The sequence below is a fragment of the Phoca vitulina genome, unplaced genomic scaffold, assembly GCF_004348235.1.
Source record: "Phoca vitulina isolate PV1807 unplaced genomic scaffold, GSC_HSeal_1.0 scaffold31, whole genome shotgun sequence".
Lineage (NCBI taxonomy): Eukaryota > Metazoa > Chordata > Mammalia > Carnivora > Phocidae > Phoca > Phoca vitulina.
The window spans coordinates 18,293,245-18,305,438 of NW_022589734.1; positions in this window are offsets into that span (position 1 = coordinate 18,293,245).

Sequence of the window (12,194 nt, forward strand, 5' to 3'; positions counted from 1 at the left end):
GGAAACACAAGTTGGTAGTGGCATCGGGAGTGGACTTCCCAAGTTATGACATGCAGTGATTGCTAACGTGGTCAGCTGTTGCCTTCCATGCCAACAGGGTCCCACTAATGTTCTCTTTTGCTGTTTAACTTGTGTTGAGTGATTATCCTAAGGGTTATTGCTTATTGTAGGAAAAAATAAAGCACTTTCCTCCTGCCCATGGCATACATCTGCCAGCTTTCATTTCAAGCTTAAAGTGGGTAAGTATGTCCCAAAGCCCGCCCCACACATGGAAGGAGAAAAGTTCAGAAAGTTATCATTTGTCAGAACAATGGAAGCACCATTCCATTTATGTCAAGCACAGATGTGTTGGGTTGGATCACAGCGACATGGGAATGCTTCATCAGCTCTAAGATCGCCTCCACAGAAGCAAAGCAACACAACCTCCTGCCATCCAGGGAATCAGGTGGGAGATGGGCATGGAGTGAGAACTAGTGAAGAGAGTAGGGGCATTCACTCATCAACTCAACGAAGCTTTGGGGCATCTAATGGGGAGGCTGAACGCCGGCCCTCAGACCAGAAGGTCCCCAGCTGGAATCTCATCATTTCCACTGTTTCCAGATTAAAATTTAAATTGTGCGCTGCCATTTGGAGGCCTTCTGGGCAGGGTCTTGCAGTGTCACCAGTTATTAGGAATGCCTCCCATTATCACAATCCTAAAAGCTATTTGAACAGCAGCCTAATGTGATTGTGATTTCCAAGGATCATTTGCTGTTATTGCAGCTCTGCTCAGATGTGAGTGGGAGCAACTAACCAGTTTCTTTCTCATAGTACCAGAGAGGAGCATTGGGGGGCACCAGGGAAATATTTTGCTGGCCATAAAGATAAATGCACCCCAAGTAAACAATCTTTTGTTTCCCCCCACTTGGGCAAGGTCATCTCTAATTCTGGCAAAGAGCAACCCTCTCTCCATTATAAGAGTATAAACTTTAGAAACTCACACTGATTATAATTTCAACTCAACTGGAAATACGAAAACACAGTTGTAAGAGGGTGCAACAGTAAGACACAAAGTGTAGTTGTGTATAACGTTCTGTACTTAGGGCTTACAAACAATGCAGTTCAAGTGAAAGGAATTGATGCATATATACATATATATGTGTATGCACATATATTTTAATTTTTGGCATCACAAAATTCAACATGCTTAACCTTATAAATATCCGAGGCTGTGTGCAGCATATGTATCATGAAGTTAGACATGTCACAGATCTTTCTGGTGGATGAAGCCGCTTTAACCATTGGTTTTTCAGCACTGGCTGAGAAATGAAAATCTATCTTGTTCAGTTTTTAAACCTGATTTATAAAACCAGTTCAATTTTTTAAACCATGATAAAGGCTAGATTTTTGTTGCTGTTGTTAAAATACTTCCGGTAACTTTGAAGACCACATCTACTCTATTAGGGTATACTGATAAGCTAAGTGACACGAGAGATGAGAATTTGTCTAGTGAATAATAAGAAGAACGTAGCTGACATGTATCAAGTGCTTATTATGTGCTAAGTGTCACGCTAAGTGCTTTGAATACATCCTCTATTTTAATCCTCACAGCAAACCTGTGTTATGGATCTGGATTGTACAGATGAAGGCACTGAAGCTGAAGGGTTGCATAACTTGACTATGGTCAAATCTAGCAAGTGACTTTGTCTACCAAGCCAGACTTTTAACTATTTCTGGTTATTTTATCCCAACTATGCAGTCTTGATGATATTTTGCTCCATTTATATGGATTCTTTAATGTTTGGATTAACTAAATGAAATATCTACCCAAAGCCTTGTGTTTTGGGGCCCACCTAATATTACTTACACCTTAGTCTAACATTTTGTTTTTCTTAATTTATTGTCACTATTTACAAAAAGTTGTACTAGGAGTTCTGAGATCTTGTTATCTTGTCCATGAGGAAAGAAACTCACCTTCATGAAATGTAGGGATAGAACAGAACTGGACCTCCATGCAACTGTAGGCTGACCTGGGTCAGGCAGGATGCTCAGTGACTGTCATAAGTTCCCCTGTGGGGGGAGCCTTTTTACTGGAAGAATCACAGATTATTATTGATCCCATTACTGGAAATGCTGGGAAAATCTCCCTCCCCCACAACTTTGCTGTTTCTTTCTTGCCATGCACAATTATTCTTGTTTCATTTAGATGCCTGAAAAATTTATTTTTCAAGGAAACAATCAGATTAATGTCTCTCTATATTTAACACACAGATGTAGAATATATTTTGCTTTTCCATAAATACATTTTGTTATATGTGTGTGGTTATTTCTCCTACACACACACACACACACACACACACACACACACACACACACGAATTGCTGTTCCATGCTGTGTTTCTAAGATGTTTTCTGGCAAGAGAATGAAGGGCAGAGATTTCTCAGTGTCAGTGTGTGTAAATATCTTCAGATTCTATGAAAGCATCTTTATTTTTCAATCATAGATTATTCTTTGAAGGGGAGTTGTTTATGCTCTGTCGCATACATCAGATAACCTTCAAGAAGTTCTCTTGCAAAAGCAGAGTCTTGTTTTCCTGATCTTATATTTTCCCTTTCTATATCTAATAATGTCCCATCCCTAGCATCAGTTCTTGCCATAATGAGCTGAAACTACATTAGTGAAATCTTAGATAAATTGACTCAAACCTTGGTTTGATGATCCTACTTAAGACATTCAATTAATTCTGTTTTGCTACAAGCTAATTTATGACTTTGTATTTATTCAAAAAATGTTGAAGATACAAAGCTGTACAAAGCAGTCGGAGACAACATAATGAATTATTCTACCTTCCTTCATGTGCTCATCATGTGCTGACTACAGTAAGGTAGGAAGAGAAAGAAGAAAGAAATGCTTTTGATGTTAGATACGTGGGTATTTTCTTGTCATATCAGATAGTTTTTAATTGATATAAACACATTTGTATCCCTCTAGGAGATACTAATTAGTGTAGTAAATGCTGGGTTTTCAATTGTTGTTAAAATTTTCTTTATTTACCCAGTGAATAGTTTTTATCTTCTCTTTTTCCCCTTCCTGTTTCCCTCCTTATCACCACTCCCTCTTCCCTCCCTCCCTCCCTCCCTCCCTCCCTCCCTCCCTTCCTTCCTTCCTTCCAAGATAACACTTGGTTTAGTGTGGTCATAAAACTTGCTTTCTTTGTGGTGAATAATGACTGGCAGCTTGATAAAGCTGTGATATGGTAACAGATATTATGATCTATTTTTCTGTGGCAAAGCTTAAGATCTGTATAATTTGAGAGAGAAGAGAAAAATCTGAGACTTTTAAAGTAATTTACAGCCCCATGCCACACTCGGTGTGTTTTTAATGAGCTTCTCTAGATCTACAGGTAGTGAAAGTTTTCTCTGCTGATGTTCAGGGCAACTTGTCAAAACATCCTGCAGAGAGGTGTGTTCAGGGAAGGTCAGCCAGAGAATAGAATTGCCTTAGGTGATGCTGGGTACATAATTGACTTCCTCTGTCTCTGGAAAGTGATAGAAAGCAAGGTTGAGAGGAAGCTGCCCCTTCTCAGTTCTCTCTCCCTCTTTCTCACTTGATTAAAATTGCTTTTCTTACACCTCCTTCTATTATTTCTCTTTCCTTTTTGCATTCTTGCGGGCTAAAACTCTAATTGTCACCCATATTGCTTTTGTTGCTGAATTAAAAATATGAAATATTTCTTATAATAATCAGATTCAAATTTCCAGACTTCTCTGTTTTATAAGCCTTATATTTTTTCATGTATTTTTCTAAAGGCAAGCAACAGTGGTGTTCCTCTCCCCAGCATGACAGCCAGTGTTTTTGTGTGAGACAGGTTAATCATGTTACGCCACAAAAGAAAGTCATATGCCTTAGGATTCTTTGCTGTGATTTTTTTGCCGTCTGAACTCCTGTACTTTGGAGGACTAAATATAGCCAATCTCAATAGACATTCCACCCTCCTGGTCATCAATAACTGTAACCAAAATATGCATTTGCCAAAGTCATAGATTTTCTAATATTTCTTCTTATGCCAATTAAGAAGATAGGTACTTAAAATGGGCATGTATCAATCAATTTAAGATAAACTCTGTCTTCATGGTCTGAAGGAAAGTAATTGTACAGAGTGTATTCATTTTTTTTTTTTTAAAGATTTTATTTATTTATTTGACAGAGAGATAGCATAAGTTGGCGGGGAGGCAGGCAGAGGGAGAGGGAGAAGCAGGCTCCGCGCTGAGCAGGGAGCACGACATGGGGCTCGATCCCAGGACCCTGGGATCATGACCTGAGCTGAAAGTGGCCGCTTAACCAACTGAGCCACCCAGGTGCCCCTGTATTCATTTTTTTATGTGGTTCTAGGTACCTACTATATTAAGACAGTATTTCATGAAACACCTGCTTCATTCCATCCAGAGAAGTTCAGAAAGTAAACTTGTATAGAATCAGTCATAAAATCAATTGCCAATAAGGTAACATAGGTACTTTGACAATGTTGGTAAGAAGTAGAGGCTAGTGAAGATAGTAAATACATAAAGATACTCAAGGAATTGACTTTGTGTGTGTGTGCACATGTGCACGCACAGTTGAGAAGGCTTCCAAAGGCTGTTTTGTGGGGCTGAATTTATAGACCGTCTATGCAGTGTTCTTGCTGGGCTGGATTTATCTTGTATTTTCTTAGTAGGACTTCTGGAAAGAGAGCTGCTCTCAGTTGTTCGGTGGAGGACAGAACCTGAACATTCTCTCAGAGCTGTCAGTTCTGTCTGCAGTGAAACGGGATGTGGGAGAATAGGAACCCCAGGGCTCACTGTGAATTTGTCCTGTGTCATATTGGAGCTTACCATGGAAACATCTCCTATTCTATCCTGGTTTTAGAGTCTGAAGAAATAGGGAGTGAAGGAGAGGTGCCTCTGATGAGCACTTGGAAGTCAACCATATGTCTGAGGTTATAGCGTAACTCCCTTGATTATCTGAATGTGTAAATGGTTTGATTTTTGAAAGATCACTTTATGAAGAAAATGGTGACAGAGGAAAACAAGATAATGTGTTTTTTCCAGAGGTCTCCCGAGCAATGTGCACGTTCCTCTGTTTCCCCAGGCTGAATTGTTCTCTGGTTGGTGGGGATGGCAGAAGACGGATTGGCAGACACAGGGTGTCTAGGCATCGCATCCTTGTGGACCTGGGACATCTTGATCATTTCTCTCTACAGTGACTCTTCCAAATTTTACTCCTCCATAATCATGCTGAATTAGGTACTAACATTTAAGTGCCTTCTTGGGGCTTGGCAAAATTAAAAAATAAATTAGCCACCAAGGAACCAAGAAATTAAATATCTATTACTAGACATGGCACACTTTCATGAACTTCTGTATAGGATAAGTCCTTATATCTTTGACTAGCATGATTCGGCACAGTTACATTTAATGCTGCCCGGGTTGTAATACCCTTGTGCTGCTTGCCCAGGGGATTAAAACTGCTCCCTCCAGTGTGGCTACCTCAGCTCCTCCTCCTCCTACCCTATGCCTTCCAGACAGTGTTTCGTCTGTTGAGTAAATGATTAAGACTGACTTTCTCGACTTTCCAGATTCACCCTACGTGTTGTTTGATCCTCTTTATCACTTGCAGGAGGAAACTATTACTCATTTTGGCATTTAAAATATAGACATAGAAATATATCATTTAAATCCTGATGCTCATTTAAACTTCTCTTAAAAATAGCATTTTTTGGCCTTGGCAACTCCTGCAAATTTTCATGGGTACGTTTTTATGCACAATTAAAAGAAAAAGACAAGACTTTGAGCTAATGATCATTCCAATGATTTTTCATAAGGAGATAATGCAGTTATCCAAATTACAAGCTTAAGAAAAAAGTTAAAGTAAAACCTTCTGGCAATTACCTGAGTTCTGAAGTGACATATTTAAAGACTGAGTCTTCAAAATAACCTGTCTCCAAATTTAGTAATCCATTAAGTTAACTATTCTAAGACGTGGTCAGAGTATGGATTTTTGGGAACAAACTTGGCTCTGGAAAGAGTCATGTAGCATGGATAGTATTTTGTCTGGGAGAAAATGATACATATATTTCCCAATCAATTGGAAGAGAACTTAATCTTTTATTTAGAAAGCTTTTTGGAATTTTGCAATGCTTTACAGTCATTATTAGGCATAATACTTATTCTATTGACTTTTATGGAATGCATACTGAATGTATATGGAGTATATATTGAAAAACTCAGGCATTGTTCTATTTAAATACTTGGGTTTTTGCAAAAGACAGTGATTTTCTTGTGGATGAGGATATAGTCAGGGGAGTTCTCCTCTCCTCCCCCCCCTTCTCCTCCCTTCTCCTCCACTCCCCTTCCCTCCTCTCTCTTCCCTTCACAAGTATTAACTGAGTGCCTTTTCTTAGCCAGGCAGGGTACTATGGAGATAGAGAACTGAGTTAGACCTATACATCCACCACTGTCTGCTTAGTCTCTTAAACCGAGAACCTAAGAAGTCATTCCTGATTCCTTTTCTTCCTTACCCCTCCAGCCATCAGAAAGCTTGTTGACTCTACCTCCAAGATATGCAAACTGGATGTGTTATATCAAATCAACTGCCATACCCATCTGCTCTAACCTAAGTCACTCTCATCGTTCCCCTCAACTATTACAACTGCCACCCTACTGGTCTTCCAGTATCACGTGTTGCCTTCCTTATCATTCATCGTCTACTAGCTAAGGTGATCTTTAGGAATATAAATCATATCATATAATTTTCCCAATTTCTTTAACCCTCCAGAAGCTTCCATTGATTTGTACTGTGCTGTGAATTCCTAGTTCCTTCCTTTAGCCTTACATAATGGTGGCCCTGCACAAACTCTTGCACACCATTCCTCAGGGACACTTCCATTTCCCAGGGACACTCGTACTCTTTCCGGTCCTTAGGCAAATCAAGTTTGTGCCCCCCACCCCCCGAGTCTTTGCCCTTGATTTTCATTCTACCCAGAATGATCTTTCCTCTCATCTTTATGGCTAGCTTCATCACTTCCTTGCTTGTCTTAGCTCAGATGCCACCTTTCTAGAAATACTGCTCTCTCCCCCATCCTTCTCTCCCTCCCTTTGATCTCCCTCTCACATGGTATTGGTTTATTTTTCTCATGCCACCATTATTCAAAATTATTTTATTAATTTCTTTGTTTATACATTTACTATCTCTCTCACCAGAATACAATCTCTTTGAGAATTGGTAGTTTCTCTATTCTGTTCATTATTATATCATTAATGCTGGGAATAGTGTATGACATAGTCAAAGCACTTGATAAATTTTTATTTTTGCATTAATATAAGGTCTGTGCCCATGTAGACCTTTCACTTTAGCAGCCAGTTTCCCTGTTCCTTTTGTAAAGCTGATAAAGGTGGGTGGCTTCAATTTAAGGAACTTGTTTTGCTAATTTTACAAATTTCAAGTCTAATAGAACAAGAATATATTAGTCTTCTTGGGCTACCATAACAAAATAACCGCAGATTGGGTGGCTTACATAGCAGAACATTTTTTCTCACAGATCTGGAGGCTGGAAAGCCAAGCTCAGGATGCTGTCAGGATTGGCCTTGGCAATGATTTCTTGGGTATGACACCAGAAGCATAGGGAACAAAAGAAAAAACAGACAAGTGGGACTACCTCAAACTAAAAAGCGTCTGTACAGCAAAGGAAACAATCAACAAAATGAAAAGGCAATTTACGGGATGGGAGAAAATATCTCCAAAGCGTATATCTGATAATGGGTTAATATCCAAAATATATAAGGAACTCTATAACACAATAGCAAAACAAGACAAAAAACAATAACAAAAGCCAAATAACCCAATTAAAAAATAGGCAGAGGAACTAAATAGAAATTTTTTTTCAGAGAAGACACACAAAGAACTAACAGATATTTCATATCTATATGAAAAAGTGTTCGACATCACTAATTATCAGGGAAATGCAAATCAGACCCATAATGAAATATCACCTCACACCTGTTAGGATGGCTTTTATCAAAAAAGTGTCAAAAGATGATAAATGTTGGTGAGGATGTAGAGAAGAGGGAATCTTTGTACAGTGTTAGTGGGAACGTTCATTGTTGCAACCACAATGAAAAATAGTATGGAGGTTCCTCAAAAAATTAAAACTAGAACTACCATATGGTTGAGCAGTTTCACTTCTGGGTACATATTAAAAGAAATTGAAATCAAGATCTCAGAATCTGCCTTCCCATGTTCCTTGCAACATTATTCACAATAGTCAAGATATGGACACAATCTAAGTGTCCATCAATGGATGAATGGATGAAGAAGATGTGGTGTGTATATAAAATGGAATATTACCTAGCCATGAGAAAGAAAGAAATCCTGTTGTCTGTGACAACTTTCATAAATCTTAAGGGTATTATACTAAGTGAAATATGCCAGTTGCAGAAGGACAAATACTACATGATACCACTTATATGATGAATCTAAAATAATCAACTTCACAAAAGTAGAGAGTAGAATGGTGGTTGCAAGGGGCTGTGGGGGGAAGGGGAAATGGGGGGTATTAGTTAAAGGGTATGAAGTTTCAGTTATATGAGATAAATAAGGCCTAGAGATCTACAGTGTGGCATTAATACTTATAGTTAACATTGTGTTGCATACTTAAGTAGTTTCTAAGAAGATAGATCTTATGTTAAATGTTCTTCTCACACACACTAAATAAGAGGGTGGGAGGAAACTTTTGGAGGTGATGGAGGGGTTTATGGCATAGATCACGGTGATGGTTTCATGGGTGTATACTTATCTCCCAACTCAGCAAGTTGTATACATTAATTAAGTACAGCTTTCTGTATGTCAAAAAAAAAAAAAATTAAAAGATGCCATCAGGATTGGTTTCTGGTGATGCCCCTCTTCCTGGCTTGTGGATGGCTGCCTTCTCACCCTGTCCTCACATGGCCCCTTCTCTGTGCACACAGAGATCTCTGATCTCTTCCTCTTATCAGGGCACCAGTCCTATTGGATTAATTACCTCCTTAAAGGCCATAGTCACATTGGAAATTAGGGCTTCAACATAATTTTAGGGAGACACAATTCAGTCCATAGCAAAGTGTGAGGAAAAAAAGCACTTTTATTTGCTTAAACTATTATGGACTTGTGTAATACTACACAGGAACAATCTGACATTTTGGCATCTCTTATTTGGCCAAGGTATTGCTTGACTTGTAATGTATTTTCAATGCATGTTATAACACAAATTATGTATTTTAATGGGATATTTTGTGAAATTTCTCATTGATTTGCACAATGGGGCACAAACATGGTGATAATTTAAATTGGGATTAGGCTTTTTTGCTTTCAGAATAGTGACTTGGCTGGATAACATGCAATGGTAATTACATGTAGCTCTTTTCCTCAGGAGTCTGCTTTTTAACAGTTCCAGAAGCTTTGTGCTTTCCATGAGCATGCTACTATGATGCTCACAAACCGACCATGAAATAGGGTTAATTCCAAGAGGCCCAAGTAGAAAACTTAAAAAAATGAAAAATGGGAAAAATTTCCTTTTTCTTTCTTCTCACTGTGTTTTTCTCTACTCTCTTTTCACCCTTTCTTCTTAGGGGAGAATCTTTAGTGAGAGATGTTCCCCTTAATTCATATTGTGGCCTATTTCCATAGCATGAATATTTAGGAGACACTTAAGGATGGTTTCTAGGCAGTGACAGGAATGGAAATTATTTACCCCAGGAACCCGGCATGTATTCTTGTTAACTAATTTGCATGCTGTTAAATAAATAACATATTGGTGGGACCAGAAGACTTGGATCCTCTCCACCACCCACACTCCACTTTTATACTCTATTTTTAGGGTGAAATTGTGTTTGTTTACCTAAGTTATGAGGCTTCCTTTATGTTATACAAATAGGAAAATTAGTTGGGCAGAATCATGTATAAATTAAGTTATTGCCTTGTTTTGTGTCTTTTCAGGAATCTGAGGAGAAATAAATGGGCCTACGTAGGTAACAAGTTTTCAGTGGCTGAAAAATTTGATGAAAAAAAATTACATAAATATGGCTATGATTATATGTGCGCTGGATAAAACCCAATAAATACTTAGGAGAAGCCACACTGATCTAAAGTTAGAGGGATTGCTTAAACACTGAGAAGCTACTAGAGCAGTTGATTGTAGATTGGAATTTTTTAAAACCTTCACATGGACTCTCATAAACTGGCTGCTTGACTGTAAATGTGACAATGTGGGACAAACACAAAAACATGGTGACATGTTGATTGTCAAATCTAACATAAGAACCCATATAAATGTGATGGAGACTAAGGAAATTATCAGATACATATTCAAATAGAATATATCTTAATTGGGTTTTGAAAGCGGTTTGGCTGGGCTAGGGTGGGAGTGTTGTTCACTATGTTTGAGATTTTTTAGAAACTCAAAGAAAGTAAAACCTCATACCTTATGAGATTAAATCCTTTTATCCATCTGAATAAATGAGCGTGTGTGTGTGTGTGTGTGTGTGTCTTAAACTGGGCAATACTGTATATTCCAGCTGCAGGCTAAATGATTGCTTCATTTCAAGCCTTCTGACTGCCATGGAACCATCTGGCATGCGCTTGTGTGTAGGAGTAGGGGAGACCCCAGCTAATGATAATGTCTTCGGCTAGTCGAAGTTGTTTCTTATTTCCCACCTCTTCTCACACCTGGGTGCAGAGGCAGAATTAAAACTAAAGTCTGACTCTCTTCCATCTGTCTTTAAACTTATTCTTTTCTACTTTTTGGCTTACATAAAGGTGTCCATTTTTAGAGAAATTGTTAGAATGGACAAAAAAAGAAGCAGTGATAGCTGAGAAAATATAAATCCTAAAGTTGGAAAGGTTTTACTTCATTTACACTTAGAGATTTTTTCCCCCCAATTATTGCTTTGGGTCAAGGGGAAAAAGGTTTGTCTATGTTTTTCCCGCATGGGCTACTTTGAGCAGTGTTCATATGTTACGTGAAATGCTTATGCTAAATGTCTGTGAGAACTTGAGTCTGGGTGTGGATATATAGTGAGTTTATGGGACCCAAAAGAGAACAACAGTAGGAGGATAGGAAAGGCAAGGGGTTTTTAAAAAATGAAGAGATGTGCAAGGAGGGGATTAAATGAGAAATTGGGTGGTTTGAACAGATTGTGTGTATATTTTCCTCTCTGAGACCCCTAAGATTTCTTCTTATACATTTCATGGGGAAAATAATCTTTTTAGCTTCTTAACTAGGTACTTTCGTCATTGCTGTACGTTCTTTTAAGTTTGGCTCAAAAAAGAAGGGGTCATATAATACAGAAGCTCAACATTGTGACCAAAAAACTGGTTTTGGTTGTGGTATTGGCCAAGAAAGACACAGATTAGATCATTATTAATGCATGCTATTAGTCCTAAAGGACACATATTACTACAGCTAAAAAAAATTAGTATAATGCTTAGCACATCATCTTTCCTTTTTCTTTTTTTTAATAAATCATGCTACAAACAGAAACAGCGTCTTTTGGAACTGAAGGTGGTCTGGGCATGTGTCTGTGGTGCAAGATACAGACTAGCATGGTCCAGAGGCTTCCTATGTCTGGTTGGTCTTCACTGAAGTGCTGGTGGTGTCTGATTCAATTAGTAATCAGAGATGTAGTCATTGCTATTTTGTGACTTTGAGAGCCTTGATTGTGAATTATATTTACAGATTGCAATTTCTTTCTAAATAGGGTCCTTTGTATTCAAGGACCTGAAGAGTCTTGCAGTCTGTGATAAAATTAAGTTTTCTCCACATAATAATACATCAGACATCATTGTATTTGTCAAGATTTTGGTCAATAGAGCCAGGCAAATCCATGTGTATGAGTAATGAATTTAGCCACATTTTGTTTGTGAGAATAATTTTGTTAAGCACCCTCCCCCTGCCCTGCCCCAACCGAGAGATCTAACAGCTAACATAAATAATTTCAAAATGGACAAAACCTGGATTTTAAAGTCTGAAGCTGTTAGTCCCTAAACATTGAGCCTTTCTTACCAATGTGTTCTATCTGATGGGGCATGATCTCAGCCCTAAAGGAATCTACAGTCTTTGGGAGGTCAAGCTCTATATGAATTTGAGAAATAACTAATTTTTAAGATATTTTTGTGATAAAATGCCAAGCGTATGCTATCTAAT